Source organism: Cavia porcellus, unplaced genomic scaffold (genome assembly GCF_034190915.1).
Source record: "Cavia porcellus strain 051 isolate PalLab524CR breed Dunkin Hartley unplaced genomic scaffold, mCavPor4.1 scaffold_32, whole genome shotgun sequence".
NCBI classification, from domain to species: domain Eukaryota; kingdom Metazoa; phylum Chordata; class Mammalia; order Rodentia; family Caviidae; genus Cavia; species Cavia porcellus.
In genome coordinates, this window is record NW_026947515.1 from 29091888 (window position 1) to 29111402 (window position 19515).

The following is a 19515-nucleotide window of genomic DNA, read 5'->3' on the forward strand; positions in this document are numbered from 1 at the left end:
AGATTTCTTTTTAGGGAATTGGTTACCAATTAGTGTTTTTTTGTTGTTGTTGCTTATATCTTATTGCCAGCTTGCTTGCTTCCCTCTTTTTCTTTTTCTTTTCTTTTCTCCCCCACTTCTTTCCCACCCCTTTCCTTCCTTCCTTTTATAAAAATGGCAGAGAATATAACTGTCATGTTGCCCTTAAAATCTAGGTATTTGTAAACTACCCAAAGACCTATTTCCTTTATCCCTTTTTATAAACCAGCTTGATGACCTATTGTTTAATAGAAATTTAGACATCTGGCATGTTTACAGAGGTGCTTCTGTTACATCCAGCTTTGTGTGACTACCTGATTCTGAAATTATCTGTACTGAAATTATCTGTTAGGGAGAAAGCAAGTTAGGCAGGTGCTTTGCCTGGGCATCTCCTCTCTTTCTGGCTATAAACCTTATGGAAACAAATGACTTATGGGACCTACTTAATACTTGCCTTCTTGGGTATTTGATTTGTGGATCATTTATCCAAACGATCTGAAATTTAGGGATTTTTTGTATATTATTTACATTCCTCGAGTAAGAGGATAGTCAGAAATGAATTTGTTCTTGCCTTTAATGGTGCCCTTAGGTAATTTCTGTTGGAGCTCCTGGCAGTGAGGATACATCTCTCTGTCTTTGTGGTTTGCATTTATAACTTGTCAAGTCAATAATAATAGGCCTTTGTTCTTCGGAAGGTAGTTTCTCAGTGGTTATTTGATAAATTCCTAAAGGCATTGCTTTTCCCTCTCAGAGTCTGTTGCCTCTTGATGGTTTATATAAAAATTCAGTGCCTTTTCTTGAGAGAGCAATGCATTTAGGGTTGGGTTAGAACTGGAGCAGTATTTTGATTGTGTATCCCTTTAAGAATAGTTGAGATGTATAGTGTTTCACAGAAAAATAGCTTCTGTGAGGGCTTTGAAGATACCCAGGATCTCAGCAAGGTGAGACGGCACTTAAGGGAGAGTGGGGCAGAGTGACAGTACTGGGAGATGCGATGTTGCTATCAGCACTGTCCTGATTTAAAGAAGTGCCTTTCTGACTCAGCTGCTCTGACTTCTCCTGAGTTTGACTTGCTTTTGCTTTTTGTTGGATATTTTAAGATAGTAGGGAAAAAAAAGATAGTATGTAGGTTCAGGTCTTTTGATTGTGTACATAGAATAAAACCAGATACCTTTGGATCTTGGGGTACTTTATAGAAAGAACCTATACTGTTTTAATTGCTTTCTTCTTTTTAAAGAAGTACACAATAAGAAAAAAATATTTAATATTTTAGGACATTACACATTTATTCTATTTAACATGACTTACAATTTTTTTGAGTGTTAAGTGATTATTTACTGCTTGTTTTATTATTAGTTTGATGTGGCAGATGCCATCCAGTTCACACTAGCTGTCTGTAAAAGGAATCTTCTAAAGCCCTACTATACTTTTTAATCTAAATTTCTTTTGTGTGTGTGTTTTTTTTTGTTTGTTTGTTTTTTCCTTTTTATCGGTACCGGGGATCGAACTCATGACTGCCTGCTTGCAAGGCAGGCGCTTATGCCGCTGAGCTAAATCCCCAGCCCCTTATTCTAAATTTCTAACAGCAGATGTCTTCTGTGGTATCTGTAAGGGGCATTTTGGGGTAGGCAGGCAACATTTGCATGCAGATAAATGGTCCCAGACACAAAGACAGCAGTGTGGAGCATGTAGGAGGAGATCATTGCTTGGCCATCCTGGGGTGGCTACTGCAGATCTAGAGGATGCAGCCCTCAGGTGATTGATTGTATATAGCCTAGGAAACTGACTGTAGTCTTTGAAATTCAAGAACAGATCTGTGAAATAGTTTTCTATAAAAGAGACTTTTAAGAGCTGGTGACATGGAGAGTGTTTAAAGATTATAGGATGCTTAGGAAGTGTAGGAAGTGTACCTTTACAGTGTACCAGTATGTGTGGGATTCCATCTGGATTCCTAAAGTAGATTCTGGAATTAAGTATCATCTTTCACCTAGTAAGAATCTGTTCATGCAGAATGGGGTCTTCTCCTGCATTCAGGAAGCCAAGCTACAGCAATGAATATTTCATTATTTTCTTTTTGAATCCCAAGACTATTGGATTCATTTCTACATATGCTAAAAATGTTCTTAGATTTCCTGCTACAGCCCATTACAGGGACTTCTGTATTTCAGAAACAAGCCTATGTAATGGATGTGGTAGGATAGCTCCACCTGGTTCACGGATGTCAAATGCAGGGTTGTTCTGTAAGTTCTTGGTGATAATAGCACATGCCCCTGTACATGTAGTATTTCAAGTGAATTCCAGGAGAGAGCCAGAGGCTTGGCAGTACTTCTCAGTGGGTGGCTGGCCTCAGGCTGCCTTCCAGAATTTGCACAAAACATGAAATGATTACTAAGCTCAGATGCGTGGCGCAAGGTGCCTGATCCCCGAGTGTAAGTCAGGGTGCCTTGAAACATCGCAGAGATAAACATGCATTATTTTATTGCATTCTGCAGGGCTCTCCAGTTTCTGCAATAATAAAGAGAGGTTGATTGTGCCACCTGCAACAAAACAATGGTGTTGTTATTAAATTTCCTAACCCTTTGATATATTTTCTAGTTTTCTCTGTATCGTTTATTGCAAGACTAAGGTCAGGCAATTTTCAGTAAGGTCATTTTCATGAATGCTAGCTGAAATCAGTGCCTGCCTTTGTGTTGCTGTGGGTGGGAACAGATGAAGGATGCCATTAGGAGCAGCAGCTGCCATCGAGGAGGTGTGGAAGATTCACCACCAATTTACCAAGCCGCGGGGGTGCCTTATGGACCGATGGCTTCCTTACTGGCACAGAATTTCTCAGGCTTTCCTCCTGACTTTCTTAGCTATGACTGCTCGAGACTGAATATTTTGTAAAGATGACCCTGATTCTAGGGGAATGTAGAGAAGCTATAATGATTGTGTTTGTTTCTGAAGGCTGCCAGACTCTTTCTGGCCCATCTACCTTACCCAGCGGATTGAGCCCATTTTTAAATAATGTATTGGTTTGCTATTGGTGAAATATTTCTTCTGGCTAAATTTACGACTGCATTATTACCTTTAGGTACATAAATTTGTGTTCTCCACAAGATGGAAGGAAAGATGCCAGCTGTTGTTTTGGCTGGAAATTCTGCAGTGAAATGTCCTTCTCCCTACCCCTTAAACATGCTTTCTTTTGTCCTGAGCCTCAAGCAAAAGTTTTATTGAAAGCTGGTAGTAGGAACTTACAAAACTGGGAGTGTATAGTGAAAAATGTATCCTTTTAAGACTGTGTCTAGATTGGCAATTCAGTGTAGGATGTTAAGCCAGGAGTTGGAGCTAACAGTAAAAGCCAGGAGGGTGAGTCTCCCTCCTCAAAGGATCCCTCCCAAGGGATCTTCTTTCCCCAAAACCAGAAACAGAAAGGTCCACACTGTGCTCAGATGAGTGTAAGTTTTTTCAGCGACTTAGCTACAATTTACTAAGGAGGGTGAAGAGATTGATAGAAATTCCACAGTTGGCAGGTATCTGAGGTGGCTGCTGGTCGAGTCCATTTTTCCAGTGTATGTATCCTGCAGAGAGGCTGTCCATGCTCTTACTTGTCAATGTACTTTGCTATAGGAGCCCATTTCCATCCCGATCAGCTGCATGTAGCACAGACAGCAGGTCCTGGGTATAGGGGCAGAGGCTGTAGATCCTCCCAGGCACTGAATGGTCAGTAGGACTCCACTTAGAGATGCTGGACAGTTCTTAGGTATCATGCAGTGATGTCTTGTGGGTTACACTGAGCAGCTTTTCAATTTTAGCTTCTGTTCAGGTCATCATTCTTTTTGGGTCTGTCAGTTGATTTCTGATTAAGGAATGGAAGTTAGTTTTTCCTGTTAAATAATTGCTTTTTAAACAGAATTTCATGCCAACTAGTGTGTATTTAGAAAGAGAAGTTTCCCTCAAACAAAGCAAGTTTCCACAACCTGTTACATAAGCTGAATAGAACTCATTGCTGCATTTAGTTTAACCCACAGTCACTCCTCCCTTGGTGTTGACACTAGAGTTGTTTGCATGCCTCTTGAGCTGCTTGGAATGAATCAAAGCTGTTGAGAAAGGGATTGGGCAGGCCAGGGACCAACCCTTCAGTTTTGTTTTCAGTGTTTACAGGTACAGGTGGTATTTATAGAAACGAATGTTTATGTGTAATTCACTGTTTTATGGGGATTATGGTTAGGACAGCTGGAGTCCAGGCTGCATCACCTCTTCCCTGAAGTGAACCAATTGCTAGACCTGTCTACCCTGCAGGAAGAACTGAATAGCATGACAGACTATTATGGGCACCCATCAGAGCCAGCATTAGGGAAGGTAGACACTAACTCAAGACTGATTGGGCTCTTGGTTCCTGTTAACCTCTTTTCCTTGAACTGATTATAATCTTCTTGTAATCCAGAGATCCTAGATGCTCCAAAATAGGGGCAACAGGAGGGAAAAAGTGATCGATATCAGTACTTTTAGCTCTGCTGCCTGACCTAATCCCAGTGTTCTGAAATCTTATGCAGTGATGCCGAAAAGAGCAATAAATGACGTCTGCCTTGCCTAGACTTTTCTGAGTCAGTTGTGGATCGTCTAGGAAGAAACTAAGGTGTAAAGCACTGGGAGATGCCCTTGAGATCTTTGTGGAAAAGGTAATGTGGACTCTTACTCTGCAGTTACTACTATTTGGGGAGTCACATTTAGGCATTTGTCCCAAACCCACAGTACAGTTGAGCTGGTGAACATGGTCATATAATTATGTAATGTCATTCCTGGGGTGCCACCCTGATGCCATTACTATTCTGACCTCCTGCCTAGCTGGCTTCCTCTCTCTGCCAACTTTGCCTCTACTCACCTTCACCAACCTGATTTTCCATCCCTCTGGGCCTTAAGGTAGGACCTTATCTTCCTCTTTGTGTTTTTGTGACAAGTTACAAATGAAGACTTCTAGCCAAAGGTAGACTTGTAGATGGATGGCTCACAGTTGACATAATTCAGAGTGGTGTGTGAAGTGCTTGGCATCCTGCACTCTTTAAATTTGCATCATGGCGTATACAGTGTCTTCTTCTTATCTTGGGGTTCACTGTTATGCTTTGACTGTTTCCCTTAGCTGCCTCCTACCCAGATGTTAAGAATTGTACCTGTGACAAATATTTTATATTTTAGCCTTGGCCTTAATCATGCTCCTTTCTTCTTTCCTCTTTTTCTATCCCATCTTGCCTGACAGCTTTTTCATGTACTGTATTCAGGAGAATTCTGACTTAATGCTCTTCAGCAGAAGGGCTTGTTAGTCAGCCCAGCCTACACACTTCCTGTCTCACCTTGGTCCCCAAAGGCCGTGTTGTTGGAAATGGTCCCCTGGCAGTCTGAAGACCGGTTTATAGCAGACCATGTGTGAATCTCATTGGCCATTGTACTTCATAAGAGCATCTGAGTTTCCTCATCTCTCTCAGAGCAACTGAGTGTCACAAAGCATTCATGCTTTAAAAACACACCAAATAAGGTTTAAAAAGGAAGAAGAAAAGAAGGAATTATTTTGCATCGTCTGGAGAATGGATACCATGCAATTAGGACATTTTTGGGATTTTGGTCCTTTAGAATTGGTCTAGGAGGGGGCAGTCATTTGCCTTCCCTGTGTAGAATGCTGCTGTCTCAAGGTCCTGTTAGGATCAGCCTGTGCAGTTTCGAGTGGTACACCAGCAGAAGGCCTGTCACTGTGTCCGTTATTGCTCGGAAGTAGGGAGTCAGGCTTTAGCGTCTCTCGCTCCCACTCCCATAGCCATGTTAGACTAGGGACACTGGGGAAGACTTTCATCTTGTGCCTTACTAGCATGTACATTTGGCTGCTGTGCAGAGCACCCTAGGATGGGATCTCATCTCTACCATTGCACTACTAGGGAAGGGTGGGTAATAATAGGTCAGTAATTATGCGAGGAACATGTGCGCATTGACTTTCATCTTTGCCACTTCTGAGAAATGTCACTACTGTTTGACCTTCTAAGATTTACAAATGTATGCCAACTGTGGTGGCAGTTATCTGTAATTCCCACAGTTTGGGAATCTGAGGCCGAAGGATTGCAAGTTCCAGGCTTACCTGGAGAACTTAGTGTGAGACCTTGTCTCAAGACAAAGCATGAAGAAAGGATGGGGAATGTAGCTCAGTACTAGTTCAGTCCTGGCACTGCCCCCTAAAAATTAATAAATGTGAAAGGAGGGTTAACAAGAAAATGAATCCACTAACATTGGCCTGAAAGTATTCATATAAGGAGACACAGTGACTCCAGGAAATTCTCACCTCTTTTCTCTGTCCCTGGGCTTATGCCTTCTTATGCTTTTGTGGCCTCTCGTCTCCAGTTTCTTGCCTGGGTAGATCCTTCCTTACTCTCCTCCGTTAATTGACCTATTGGAAGCATAATATTTTTAGAGACAAATAAGGGCTTAATTCTGTTCTTAACAAGCCTCTCAAGAATATTATCTCTTTTTCATCCTTTTAATAAGGAGTTGTTTCTGTGTATGTGTCAAATTAGGAATGAGCACCCTGCACTTTTTGAGGACTGAAACTGTAGCCCAGCCTCTTGGTGGCCACACACCTCACGTGGTGGGAGGGCATCCAGCGTGAACCTGGGAGCAATGGTAAATTGACCCTGAAGGACAGAAAGTGTCATGGCAAGGGCTAGAAGTGCTTACTATCACAAAACAGCGCATAGCAACCTAGAGAATGGAAGACTAAATATGTGGCACCATGTGCCATTGAAAGGAGTCGTAAAATTACACCCTGGCAGGTGAGAAAGTACTGATGGGTGGTGGTGGTAGGAAGTACTCCAGTGCAGATTGGTGGGGACTTAAGAGTTTCTGTGGTACCTGGTTCCCTTTTACAGGGGACCTGTGTGCCACAGTGGTGCCTGCACCTCTAGGCGGTTACCACGGCTTATGGGTGATGCTGTCTGAAATATCAAGGGTTACTGTATTTGTAACACATAATGGGAACTTTTATTTTTGGTCTTTTTGAGACAGGGTCTTGCTATGCAGTTCAGGCTGGCCTTGTGCTCATGTTGTAGCCCAGATTGGTCTTGAACTTGCTATGATCCTCCTGCCTCAGCCTCCCAAATGCTGGGATTACAGATGTGGACCACCACACCCGGCTTCATAATGGGAACTTTTTAAAAAATTGCAATAATATCACATAAAATCTATCATTTTAAGTTTATAATTCAGTGACTTTTAGCGTGTTTACATTGTTTTGCAACTACTGCTACTACCCAGTTCCAGAATATCATGATTACCCCTCAAAAGAGACCATGTTTTTTCAGCAGTCACTCTCTAGCCCCTATCCCACAAGAAACTGGAAGTGACTCCTCTACTGTCTGCTTCTAGGTCTCTTCCTATTCTGGATATTTCATATAAGTGGAGTTGTATGCTCTATGGCCTTTTATGCCTGGCTTCTTTGACTTAGCATATTTTTTTCAAGATTCATCTTGTTATTGCATGTGTCATATCAGTAAAGTCTTTCTTATAATGAAATAATACTATATTACATGAGTATTTTACATTTTTATCCATTTACGTGTTGGGCAATTGTAGTACTTTTGATTGTTATAAAGAATACCTTTATGAACATTTATGTTCAAGTTTTTGCAAAAATAGTTGTTTTTAATTATCTTGGTATACACATACCTAATAGTGAAATTGCTAGGTCTTGTTCTTTCGAACTCACGACCACACAGGCTTGGAACACAGGCACTTAACGCTGCTGAGCTAAATCCCTGGCCCTGGGGTCATGTCCTTTTTAAAGCACATCCATTGTCTTTTCCATAATGGCTGTACCATTTTTCCATTCTTACTGGAAATGTTATGAAGGTTCCAGTTTCTTCACACACTCACCAACATTTGTTATTTTCTCTTTTTGAAGATTATTATTATTTTATCCCTTTATGTATCTTCTTTGCATATATGGATGTGAATGGTTGGGTAGGGGGGTGGTTTGGTGGGCAGGTAGGTGGATGGATGTATAGTAGATGATAGGCGGCTGGGTGGATGGGTGGATGAATGGATGCATGGATGGAAGGAAGGCAGGCAGGCAGGACAGAAGGAGGGATGGATAAGTAGTAGAATCGGTAGACAGAGCAGTAGCTTGGTCTGCCCAGCTTTCCATTCCCTTAGGTGCCCTACAGTGATTGTATGAGGTGAGATGAACCTATGGCTTCCTTAGTCTGCTGTTTGTGCTTGCCTCCTGGTATCTTGCTATGCTGATTAATTTTAATATTTAAAGGGGTATAGTGTGCCCAGATCTTTTTCATATCTTCTATTCTGCCATCAGAGTCTGACCCTTGAGTAGCTGGATTGATTCAGCTGTGGTGTGGTCCCTCTTGTCTGGGGAGACAGCAGTCCCACAAGTGAAATAGTGCACAGAACATTTATCTTGGGGAAGCAAGACTTTTATTTTAACACTAAGCCCTTCTGTGTTTGCATTTAAAAATCATGCTTATATTTTACTTAAATAATAACCAATTTGAAATATCTATCTCCCAGTGTCACCTTTGAGAAGAAAGGAGGTATTACAAGGAAGAAGCCACTTGTGACTTTTACCTCTGGGTTTTGACACCATAGTTTGGCTTCCCACCTCTGCTGTTTCTCTTGTCTTTGTGCCATGCACATGACATGATGCACCTGGGCAGGCCTTCCTTCCATCACAGGGCAGCCTCACTCTCCAGGCCATAAAACTGCAGTGAAAAGTTCATGGTAATTCATTCAGGCATGGCTGGTTCTTTCTCCTGTAAGACTTGTCCTGACGCAAGAGAGCCTATGGGACCCAGCAAGAGGCCTCTGCACAGGGTCCTGCTCCCTTTGACTTAGTTTACCAATCAGGATTAAAGCAGCCAAGCTTCTCATGGCTCTTTAATCCAAGTTCTCTGTTTCTGTCATTTTGAAGGTTGTAAGCCCCTTTCTTTGTGCAAGTCTGTGGCTGCTTGAGTACGTTTCTACTGATATGGTGAGCTGATATGAACTCTACCTTTTGCATAAATGGATAGAGAAAGGGGAAGAGGGTTGACCAGGGACCCTTGTGTGGTTTTACCAGGCTTTTCTTGGACTTTTGTTGAGACGTGATTTGGACTGGTGGCTTTTGTTTGTATGAAAATGTTGTTATTTTACCTTTATTTCCTTTTTGAAGGATATTTTTGCTGTGTGTAGAGCTCTTTATCAGTCTTTATTTTTTCCAGTGTGAAGGTGATTGCCCCTCATCTTCAACCTCTGTCCCTTCTGATGAAACTGACTGAGCCTACCCCTGGCCCCAGGAGTAAGTCCTAGGCTTGTCCTTTGAAGGTGCTCTGCCTTCCACCTCACCAGCTGAGTTCAAAGTTTTCCCTTGCTTTTCTTTTATCATTTTACCAGCTATTCTGAGATGTGATTTATTCCTCACTTACCTTTTCCATTGTTTTCTGAGCCTGGGGCTTGGTGTTTTCATGAGTATTGCTTCAAATACTGGTTTTGATACATTGGGTATCTTCCATCTTTCTGGAACCCCAGTTAGAGCAAGATTTTAACACTAAGTAAGTCTGTTCTGTTCTCAGCTTTGTATAGCCCTTGTCTCTTTAAGACTTTCTTCCCATGCTACATGTATCTCTCACAGCCAATTCAGTATACTTTCTTTCTGTCCAAATAGTTTCTACCGAGCTGTCCTATAATTCATTACACCCCTTTCTGTATTCTCCAGTGGGCTATTCAACCAGCCCACCAATATATTTTCCTATTCCATAATTTCCATTAGAGTCTTTATCAGTTCTAGGTCTTCCTTTAAATTTTTTATCTTCTTATCTCTTCTCTTGACTACACTAGCTCCTCATTCCAATTCGCTTCCCAGGGACACTGCAGAGGTTGGGTGTGTGTTACAGTTGGTTTGACCCTTACTGAGGTTCTGCAGTTGCTGACTTTGCTTGTGCAGTGTGAACTTGTGGTATGAGGGTCACCTGGCGAGGGCCCTATGAAGGGGCATCTGTGATCTGGAAGAGCCTTCAGAGACCACCCTAGAGCATACCACACCACTCACATTCATTACACATGGTGACTCTGATTGACATGGCACACCCACTGGCTCTGAGAGGGAAATGACTCTGGAAAGTGAGTTCACTTCTGAATGTGAGGGAAAAACAGTGCTAGGAAGAGCTTAGCCAACCTCAGTTGCTTATTTTACCTTTACAAATATGAAGAATGAAAGCAGTAAGTACATTGAACAAATTTTATAGTATCCCTTTTACTAAGTACCAGTTAAATGGCCCAACAAAGGAGAAAACATTTGGCAGCATTTTCTCCTTAGTGATACACAAAATAGTGATATAGCTTATGGTCTCTGGTACCTTATACACTCTGAAAAAGCATCTACAAAGAAGTTAAAGTCACACTTTTAAAGGAGCAGAGTTGGGACAGTATGGAGCTCCACAAGTTGTAGAATAATACCAATAAAAGCTCATGTAGATCTTCCCAAAATTTTCTTTTGTGTTTCGTGGCCAATCCTGACTCAACTTCCATTTCCTTTCTTCTGCCCCAAGTGCCACTTTAGATTAATCTTCCTGGAGTACCATTGTGGTTCTTTTCCTGACCTGCTGAAAATAAGTAAAACAGGATCAAGTTCAACCTCCAACCCAGCCACTGCTCTAGTCTGGCAGTGTCCCCAGCTCTAGGCCACGCAGGGATGTGTTTTCCTGCCTCTTACCTCTCCATTTCTCCCCTTCTGCCTCCCCACCTATTCTCTGTGTTCTCTTGCTCATCTTCTGCACTCTTGTTTCTTGGTTGATCTACCACTCAGTGCTTACCCCCTTCATGTGTGTTAGCCCAGGGCCCACCCAGCAGGAGGAGTGGAGATGGTGTGTGGTCAGGTGTGGCCCACTTGGTCTGATGCTATGATTTAGAGATTGGAAGTGACCTGCTCTCATAGTCAGTACTGATCATTATTGGATTGGGGGGAGGTGGGAGTAATTCTGAGTTGCAACAGCAGATGTAACTGAGGGCACTCACAGCCCCTTTGTCCCAGTGAGAGCTGGAGGCCAGTAAACTCTCTCAGATCCTTAGCAGAACCACTGGAGCCTCAGCTTGCCCCATGCTCCTGACAAACCCCACTCATAGCTGCTGCTTCGTAGGTACACCCAGTTTTTGATTGAGGAGTTACCCAGTTGTAGACTGATTTGAGAACTGTGTTGCTGCCATGGTAGGACATACATTGTTGTGTGTTTTGTCCTCAGGAAGGCCTAAGAATTTCTATGGGGTCCTGTGTGTTTCTGGTCAAGTTCCTCTTTAGAAACCCTACTGCTGATTGCCCTTGTATTTTTTGATGGAGTTTAGAACGTTGCTTGAGCTGCTGTTGGTGTCACACACCAGTTGTATGTTAGCCTGAAGTTCTCTAGTTCCCCCAACTTCTTGTATTCTGTGGTTCTAGGGTGTTGGCTGTGATTGGTGGCATTATCGAGTACCTCAGCTTCCTTGGCCTGTGTTCTGTGCCTTCGAACTCACAGTCCCACACTACAGGACTTCAGTAACCCACAAGAGTGGAGGTGGACAGTAAGTCTGTTCTGTTCTCAGCTTTGTATAGCCCTTGTCTCTTTAAGTTTCTTAAGTTTGGGACATCCCTTTTCATATGCCATTCTACACACTTTTTCCAAGCAATTTTTTAGATGTCATTTACATGCAGTGAAATGCACAGATCTTAAGTATTTAGTTTGAAGAGTTTTGACAGGTTACTGTCACACTTCTGCTCAATCACCACAAAACAAGGTGGAGAAACAATTGATCCCCAGGAAGTTCCCGAGTTCCCCTTTCTCATCAGTTTCTTGTAGCTAGGAGCACCCATCTTCCACCTGCTGTCACTGTGGACTGGCTTTGCCTATTCCTTACCCTGCATTCTTTTATGGTTTGGCTTCTCTTGCATCGTACTTCTGAGCTCTCGCCATGTATTTGCCCATGTCAGTGGATCCTTCCTCATTGCTTCTGGATGTGTCCCATTTTGCAGGTGAACAGACTTTGTTTATCCATTCTCCTGTGGATACACATTCGGGTTAGTTTCAATTTTTGGCTGTGAGGAATAAAACTACCAGCATCATTCATGTAAAAACCTGTGTGGACATGTGTTTTGTTTTCTTTTTATTAAATTCCTGGGTTTGGGTACTCAGGTTATGGGTCACTATGTGTTTGTAATTGTATTTCGTAAGTAGCTCTTAATTGACAAAAATGACAAAAATCACCTATTTTGCTTTGTAAAGTCAAGATCCACTGGAAATCTTTTTACATTGTTCCTCATACCTTGGAGATGTAAAAACATAGGCATCAGGGACACTTACTTGTCTTTGGGTACGTTCTTAGATGATCAACATTATTTTCCCCTCAAAATCATACACATTCTTTAATGCAGGGGATGGGAAACAGAGGCCATGGTCATCTCTGTACATAGTGTGGGAGTGTGTTTGCAACTGTGAGTTCAGGAAGTAACTATATCGATTTCTTTTGCTCATTAAGGAATAGAAATGACTTGTGCCTTTGAAACCCCTTTAGGCCTCCCTGGTCACAGCCACCTCTATCCCTGAGGTGACCTGTGGCTGGGCCTTCCCTGGCTTTTAGTCAGTGTATGTGTGGTGGGGAGCTGTGATCACCTACTGTTGGAGTTCATCTAGCTGCTTTAGACTCCTCAGGTTCTCTGACTTCGCTGCTTCTGTGTGAGATTCCCTGGTGGCAACAGAGTGGAGTGACTGTATGGGCTGACTGTCATCCCAGACACCTAAGGAACGGGGCTCCATATGTCTGTGGTACACAGTGGTGGGCTCCTTTGAGCAAAGTCTGAGCATGGTGGCATCTGAAAAGCATAAGGCTCCCTATCCTACCTAGTCACCAACACGAGGAACCTCAGTGTACCCCAAATACCAGCAAGAACACGTAAGCTGTTTCTTTGTTTAAATAGCAGCAAAGAAGCTAAGGAAAAACTTGGTTTCCAGTACTGAACATTGACCCCGGGGACTCACACATGATAGAACTTAGCCACATCACCTGCCCTTGTTGTTTTTATTTCGAGACACAGTCTTGCTAAGTTGGCCAGGCCTGGCTCAAACTTGTGTTCTTTCTGCCTCAGCGTCCTGAGAAGCTCAGAGGACAGGCATGCACCATTGCACCTGCCTGAGCAAGTAAGTTTTATACCTTGTACTGGCTTTCTGCCCCAGGTACTGGGGCACCACCCAGGGGCTAGCGCCCCGCTACCTCTCCGTCCTACCTGTTCCTCCGTCCTCTTCTGCGCCTTTCTCCAACTATTCTGCTGTCTCTCCTCCAGCTCCCCCAAGAAGCTCTTAGTATGCACTAGAATCCTCAGCCGCAGAGTACTCATTAGTGTAGAGCGGTTCTGTAAAAGAGATGTGGCCGCTGGAAGCCAGTGCAATTAGAAAGTGAGGTGTTTATAATAATGCGGGTGTTAACTGCCGAGTGCCTGAGATGAGTGTGTAGGTTTAGGGTTAGCTTCAGAAGAACCTAGAACTTTTCTTATAGAAGTAAAATATACTTTTATAAATTTTGAGTCCAGAATACTGATATCCTTTTAAATGGCACTACTCCTCAAAGGAACAAAAAAATTTTTTTCCCTGAGCTGTGGAGACCTGCATTTTCCCCCTCCTTCTCCTTCTGTATTTCCCTATGTGTATCTTTTTTTTCTCTGTCGATAATGATGTTTGAAAAGAAGCTACTGAAATAGATGATATCTACTTTTTGCTATTATTGACCCAGAGCCCAGTGGCTCACTTTCTCTGTCTCTGATTTGGGTTTGGGCTTGTTCTGGGCTGCTTGTCATCTTAATTAAGAAACCTGCTGGCTGCTCCACATCAAAGGCCAGGAAGTTTCATAGGGAGCCACAGGAAGGCAGATGACTGGGCTGCCTAATTACTGGGGTACATCTTAACCATCTTGTTTAAAACGATACAGAATAGTAAAAGATGTAGGAAAAATCTTTGTAGCAAATACAGAAGAAGACGTATTGCTTGTCTGTTCACCCTTCCCACCCTTGGTTACCTTTCTGGCTTTGTCCCTGTGCAGTTTGTCCCATGACTGGAACCAGTGTGGAGAAGAGGGAGGACATGCTTCTTACTTCCAATAACCCTTTCGAGAGAGCTATCTTTTCTGTGTCTTTCAGTGTGAAATATTGAAAATCTTCCCATTTGATACTACCTTAAAAACCACCTTTCTCCGGAGTTGGTTGTGAAAATGAATTATATTTATTATTCTCTTTTTTCCCCCCTGCCAAATTGGAGAAGGCTGTTCCCTCCCATCTCTCCTGCCTATTGGAGACATAAAAAATGGAGATTACAAGACAGATGACTGATACTTTTGAGAAAAATTGAGGTCTCAGAGGTTTCATGAGCATTAGTTAGTGTTTAAGCAAGGCTGCCGTAGTGTGATCTTAGCCCAGGTCAAAGCGTAGGTGAGGCAGAAGAAAGTTGTTATCACCTGGTTCAGTGTACCAAAATAGTATAGATTTTTTTCCCCAAAAAAAGGTGGCATTCTGCTAGTTGCCACGTATATAAATATAAGAGCTACTTCCTCCAGGTAAAGAATCTCAAGTCTAATTGGGAAAACAGACACTCATTCCTATAACTATAACTCATTCACCAAATGTGTATCAAGATTATACTATGCTTCTGCCTTGGAGAAAAACCAGATGTGATCTGTGTCACCAAGAAACACAGTCTTTTGGGGTGACAGCAGAATAGTCGGAACGAGAGGAGCACAGTCCATTAGTGCAGACGACTGGAAGTCACTCAGAATACTGAGTGACTCCTGCACTCTGAGAGAAGATTGCACAGCCCAGCCTGGAACACGGGCCATCTGCTCAGCAGAGCATAGGGGCAGTGGGTGCCATTTTCTGAATGTACCCTCTCCTTCGGGCTGTGATTAATTGGGCAGGATTTCCCCACGACCCCAAGGAGGAAAGTGTTAGCAGCATCAAGGCCAACACCAAGAGAACCTGGTGCCCTCCCCAGATGCAGGATGATCCTCCAGTAGGACTCATTGTTTTCCCTGGTGTGTGAGAGGCAGCAAGGCCACAGCAAGCTGGACCTTACTGGTCCTGAAGAGGCTGGAGGGGAAGTAGCTGTGGGAGACTTCCTGTCTGCGCAGGGAGGGAAGGAACCAGTTGGAGGAGGTGCAGTGAGGCACACCAGGAAGGCCTAGACAGCCCTCAGGCTCCTGCGCACCCTCTGCCCCTCTGAACAATGCCTGGGTAGATATTAATGCGGACTGAGTTGCCCCTCACTGATAAGTGCATCACATGCTCATAGCGTTCTCAGAGTTTATTTCTCAACACTGTTGACTGTTGACCAGTGAACAAAGCTAATGTCACAATAGAATTGTTTATCTTCTCATTTTTCTGTGGGAAGGCAGAGTGACATTCAGATGGGAACCAGAATCATGGGGCTTCAGTGCCAGCGTATGTCATGGACGTCCTGATCCCCATGGAACCTTTAACCTGTTGTGTCCTTCCATGCCGGTGTCAAGTCCCAGGCTGTACAACAGTTCACTGTCTCCCTGGGCCTAGCACCTGGGGATATCTGAGGATCTACCCAATGCCATTATTTCTACTGGTGGCCAGCCTGTATAGTGTCTAGAATTTGATTTTCGCTTATATAAGCTGCAAGGGCCAGGTTGTCATTATCACCTAAATTCATAGGCAAGACATACTCATTAGAAGTCTTTGGGTTTTTTTGTTTTTTTTTTTTTTTTTTGGAAGGGGGTTGTTTTTCTTTCTTTTTTTTTAATTTTTATTTTTTATTTATTTTTATTTGTTTGTTTGTTTGTTTTTCTTTTTTACCTTCCCAGTACTGGAGATTATGCCCAGGCCCTTGCACAGGCTAAGGCAAATGCTGTACCCACTGAGCTATATTACCAGCTTTTATTTTGAGACAGGCTCTTGCTGAGATCTTTAGACTGGCTTCAAACTTGTAATCCTCTTCCCTGAGTTCCTCAAGTAGTTGGGATTACAGGAGTTTGCTGCCATGTCCAGCTCAGGAAACTTGGCAGGGAATGACCAGGAATATGTGTTCCTGGTCAGGCTGAGCTTGGTCATTCTTCCAACTGCTGCAGGAAGCACTTGTGCACAGCAAAATAGGTGATGACCAATATCAAGAAAGACAACACCCTTTTGTGTGCATATCTAGCTAGGCTAGCCTCTGCTTTATGCCTTATACTTTTGAAAATGAATAGTAGTAAGCCATAGAGGTTACTCGCGTTGTAATGATCTTTTTATATTGTCAGAGTTTATAAGGGGTTTCATAGAGCCCTCCTTCCCCTCATTTATTTTGAAAGAAAAAAACCTGAAAATACTGCTTCCTTTTTCCATTTTACATTTATCTTCTGTCTAGTTCCCTGGTAGTTGTTACCTCTCACCATTTACTTTTCTAGACCTTTTATTCATGTTGTGGAAGCATAGTAGCTACGTGAGGGTACGTGAGCGGAGTAGGTCCTGTTGCAGCCTGATCTGAGCTCAGGACTTCACTTGGGCCACGGGCTTGAAGATTCTCTTTCCCTTTAATCTCTGTGTTAGTCAGTTATTCCTCACTGTGACAGAATGACTGATAAAAACAACTTGAAGGAGGAAAGGTGTATTTTGGCTCAAAGGTTTCAGTCTGTGATCACTAGGGTCCATTGTTGTGGGCCCGATATAAGGCAGAAACATGGTGGAAGGGCCAATAAAACAAAGATGTGTACCAATTTGAAGTCAGGAAGCAGAGAAAGGGCCAGAGAAGGGGCCAGGCTCAACACATTGCACTGTGAATGCACCAGTATATTAGTCTGCTAATGAGATTGGTGCCTCCATGGTCCGGTCATCCTTTGAAAGCCCTACCTCTGAACCCAAGAGTCATTTTAGAACATCTTTGATCCAAGCCATAATAGTTTTGGAGAAGAATAACCATCTTAGATGTCTGATCTCACACCTGGTCTAGTGATTTGTAGGGAATAGTTCCATATGGCTAGAACAGAGAAGTCCATGGTTCTGGCAGTGCTATGTCTTGGCTGGCATCTGTCCAGCTGTGCCCAGTGGCTCCCTGTGGCCACATCCTGCTACTCTACTGTGCATGTGGCAGGTGTGTCTGTATAGCAGACCTGCAGCATGTGAGCTGCTTGTCCTGCTTGCTCACCCAGAGCCAGCTGGCCCATGGCCTGTGGCCTTTGGTTGTCCTACACTCTACCCCCTTATGTTTCCTAGGAAGCTAAGCTGCAGAACCCATGGTATTGTCTGTGGTCCCTTCTATGCAGCTGCCCCAGTGGTTTCTGCTGAATCCCGGTCCTCATCCTGTTGCATCCTAAAGTGCCCAGTTGTATGTTTCTCTCCTACCTGCCTCCTACCCCAGACCATTCCAGAAAGGGCAAGTGCCATGGTCCCTCTGGCATCCACCAGCCAGACTGTTCCCGCATACTGGCAGAACTGCTCCTTGGTCCGGCTACCCTTTGCCTTCCTCTGTCTTTGACACTTTCTCAATGAGTTGATCTTTTTCCTCTCAATCATTTTTCTGGGGGGTAGTTTGAGACAGGGTTTCACTGTGTATTTCAGGCTGGACTTCAACTTATTATGTAGTCCATCCAGGCTGGCCTCAAACTTGTGGTGATCCTCCTTATAGCTGTGCCCCACCACACCCTAAATTCCTCTCAGACCTGGCCTCTGTTGTATACCCAAGTTGTGTCTTTGTGACAGCCTACAACATCTTCCTGCAGATTCCTTCCTTGTATGTGAGTATGGCTTGCTCAGGGACACTGCCTGAGGTCTGGGGTCCAGGCTGTTTGGTTCCTATTTATGGTGAGGTGTTTTCCCAAGGCCACTTTCTTGTCACAACTACTTCATTTCGTACCATGGTGCATAAAACATCACCTTTGTGACGTTACCTACATGGTCAGCTAGACCTCCTTTCTGTGTCTGTGGAATTTGTTCTTCCTCTGCATCCTGCCCTTGATCCAACTCTGGGTCGGAACACTTAAAGACCCAGTTTCTTGCCTTTTCTGCCTGTAGATTTTCCTGCTTCTAGTCTTGAAACCTTTTCCACCAGGAACACAGCAGCAACGGTCAGTGTTGCCCCAGAGTGTGACGGTTTCCTGTACCTTGCTCTGTTTGATCCCTCTTCTCTAGTACTCAGCTTCCAACATAGGTTACAGCTTTTGTACTGATTATGTTTAGTGATTCTCCCATCTGACGGTGCCTCTAGGAGGCAGGAATTGTTATCTGTTTGCTTACAGATGTGTCCTTAGCTCCTGGGTGGGCCTGAAAGTTATCTATAATAACTAGTGCACATGCCATAGGGTGACGGGTGGCTTTGTCTGAAGCACAGCCTCCTAGGCAGCCACAGGGTCTCTTCTGTGAGGGGGCAGGCTCTATCCCAGAGAACACATGCTCTGTCTTCCTCTCTTTTTGATGGAGAGTTGGCTGTGCATTTGGATTTTTCTGACTCCATGGACCCTGCTACTTCCATGTTGAGCTGGTGGACCTCAGACCCATGGGCCATTCCCCTCTTGCTCTGCCCTCTCTTGCATTTCTCCCCGTTACTCATATCCATCCCACACCCTGCTGTCCGCAGACCAGCGGTGTCTTCTGTGACTTGGTACTTGCCCCCTGCCTCTCACCGTAGTAGTCTGTCTGTCCTCTACACCCAAGCCCCTCCTCTCCCCACCTCTCATTTGCAGAGCATTTCCTGGTAATCAGGTTCATAACTGAGGGAGGGTGCACTCCTGTGGGGCACCTTAGGCAGTCAGAATACTCTCTAAGCACTGGTCTCTTTCCTGCTTCCTCATCACTCCAGGGTCTACTTACATGCCAATATTTACTGCCTGTGAGCAGTGCTGTAGAGGAGACTGAACCTCCAAGTGGTGCTTGTAGTGGTTTTAAAGTCTAGGGTTCCTCTGAAAAGGAATTTAAAAAGTAGGTGGCAAGGGGACTGCTTATGTGCTGAGGGTATTTTTCGAGGCTCTAGGTAGCCTAGAGGAGGAGCAGTTCCTCCTGGTCTCGGGGAGGTAAGGCTGGCCCAGTGGGCAGCGCCCTTTCCAGCTTGCTCTCGACAGTCTTCATTTCCTGCCAGGATCACCATGATATTCTCCCCATCTTTGGCCATCCCATATGCCTGTTTCCCTCTCATGTTTGGATTAAGTGTAGACAACAGAGAAGAGAACTGTGGCGTGCGTGGCATACTTTATATACAAAAGGACCCTGGTATTTATGGAGAAGGCAGTTAAAGCCTTGCTTAATACTCAGTGGTGGGCTTAATTTCTAAGTAGCTGCTGGTGGCATTAAATACCCTTGGCTAAGGTTCAATCATTACTTCTATTTGTATGTTAAATCTATTGCTTTGTTTTAAAATGTGATCATTAGTAGGTTGATTTATTTTATTTTACCACAAAATAAGTTTTTGAGCAGAAATTCTGATACTGAAGAGGAAAATTGACCCTGGCTTCTCCTTCTGTGATTATCATGCTAAGATCTCTTTTTGT

General features: G+C 43.7%; 1 protein-coding gene and 1 long non-coding RNA gene across 4 annotated transcripts in view; one reads left to right on the forward strand and one right to left on the reverse strand.

Moving 5' to 3' along the window:
* Rptor (regulatory associated protein of MTOR complex 1) overlaps positions 1–19515 on the forward strand; it is a 366523-nt gene that overhangs the window by 99282 nt on the left and 247726 nt on the right. Inside the window, exon 1 of one of the 3 annotated variants that reach the window (XM_063241866.1) lies at positions 11469–11577. The exons of the other annotated variants lie outside the window; for them this stretch is intronic. The gene's annotated coding sequence lies outside the window, so the exon portion shown is untranslated. Of the gene's footprint in view, positions 1–11468; positions 11578–19515 lie in introns of those variants that run through there. 3 annotated transcript variants of the gene reach the window in all.
* On the reverse strand, positions 10267–13370 carry LOC134474324 (uncharacterized). Its single transcript, XR_010045114.1, has 3 exons — positions 13274–13370; positions 11911–12052; positions 10267–10622 (listed from the first exon to the last, which is right to left on the reverse strand). It is a non-coding gene; the product is annotated as an uncharacterized LOC134474324 (long non-coding RNA).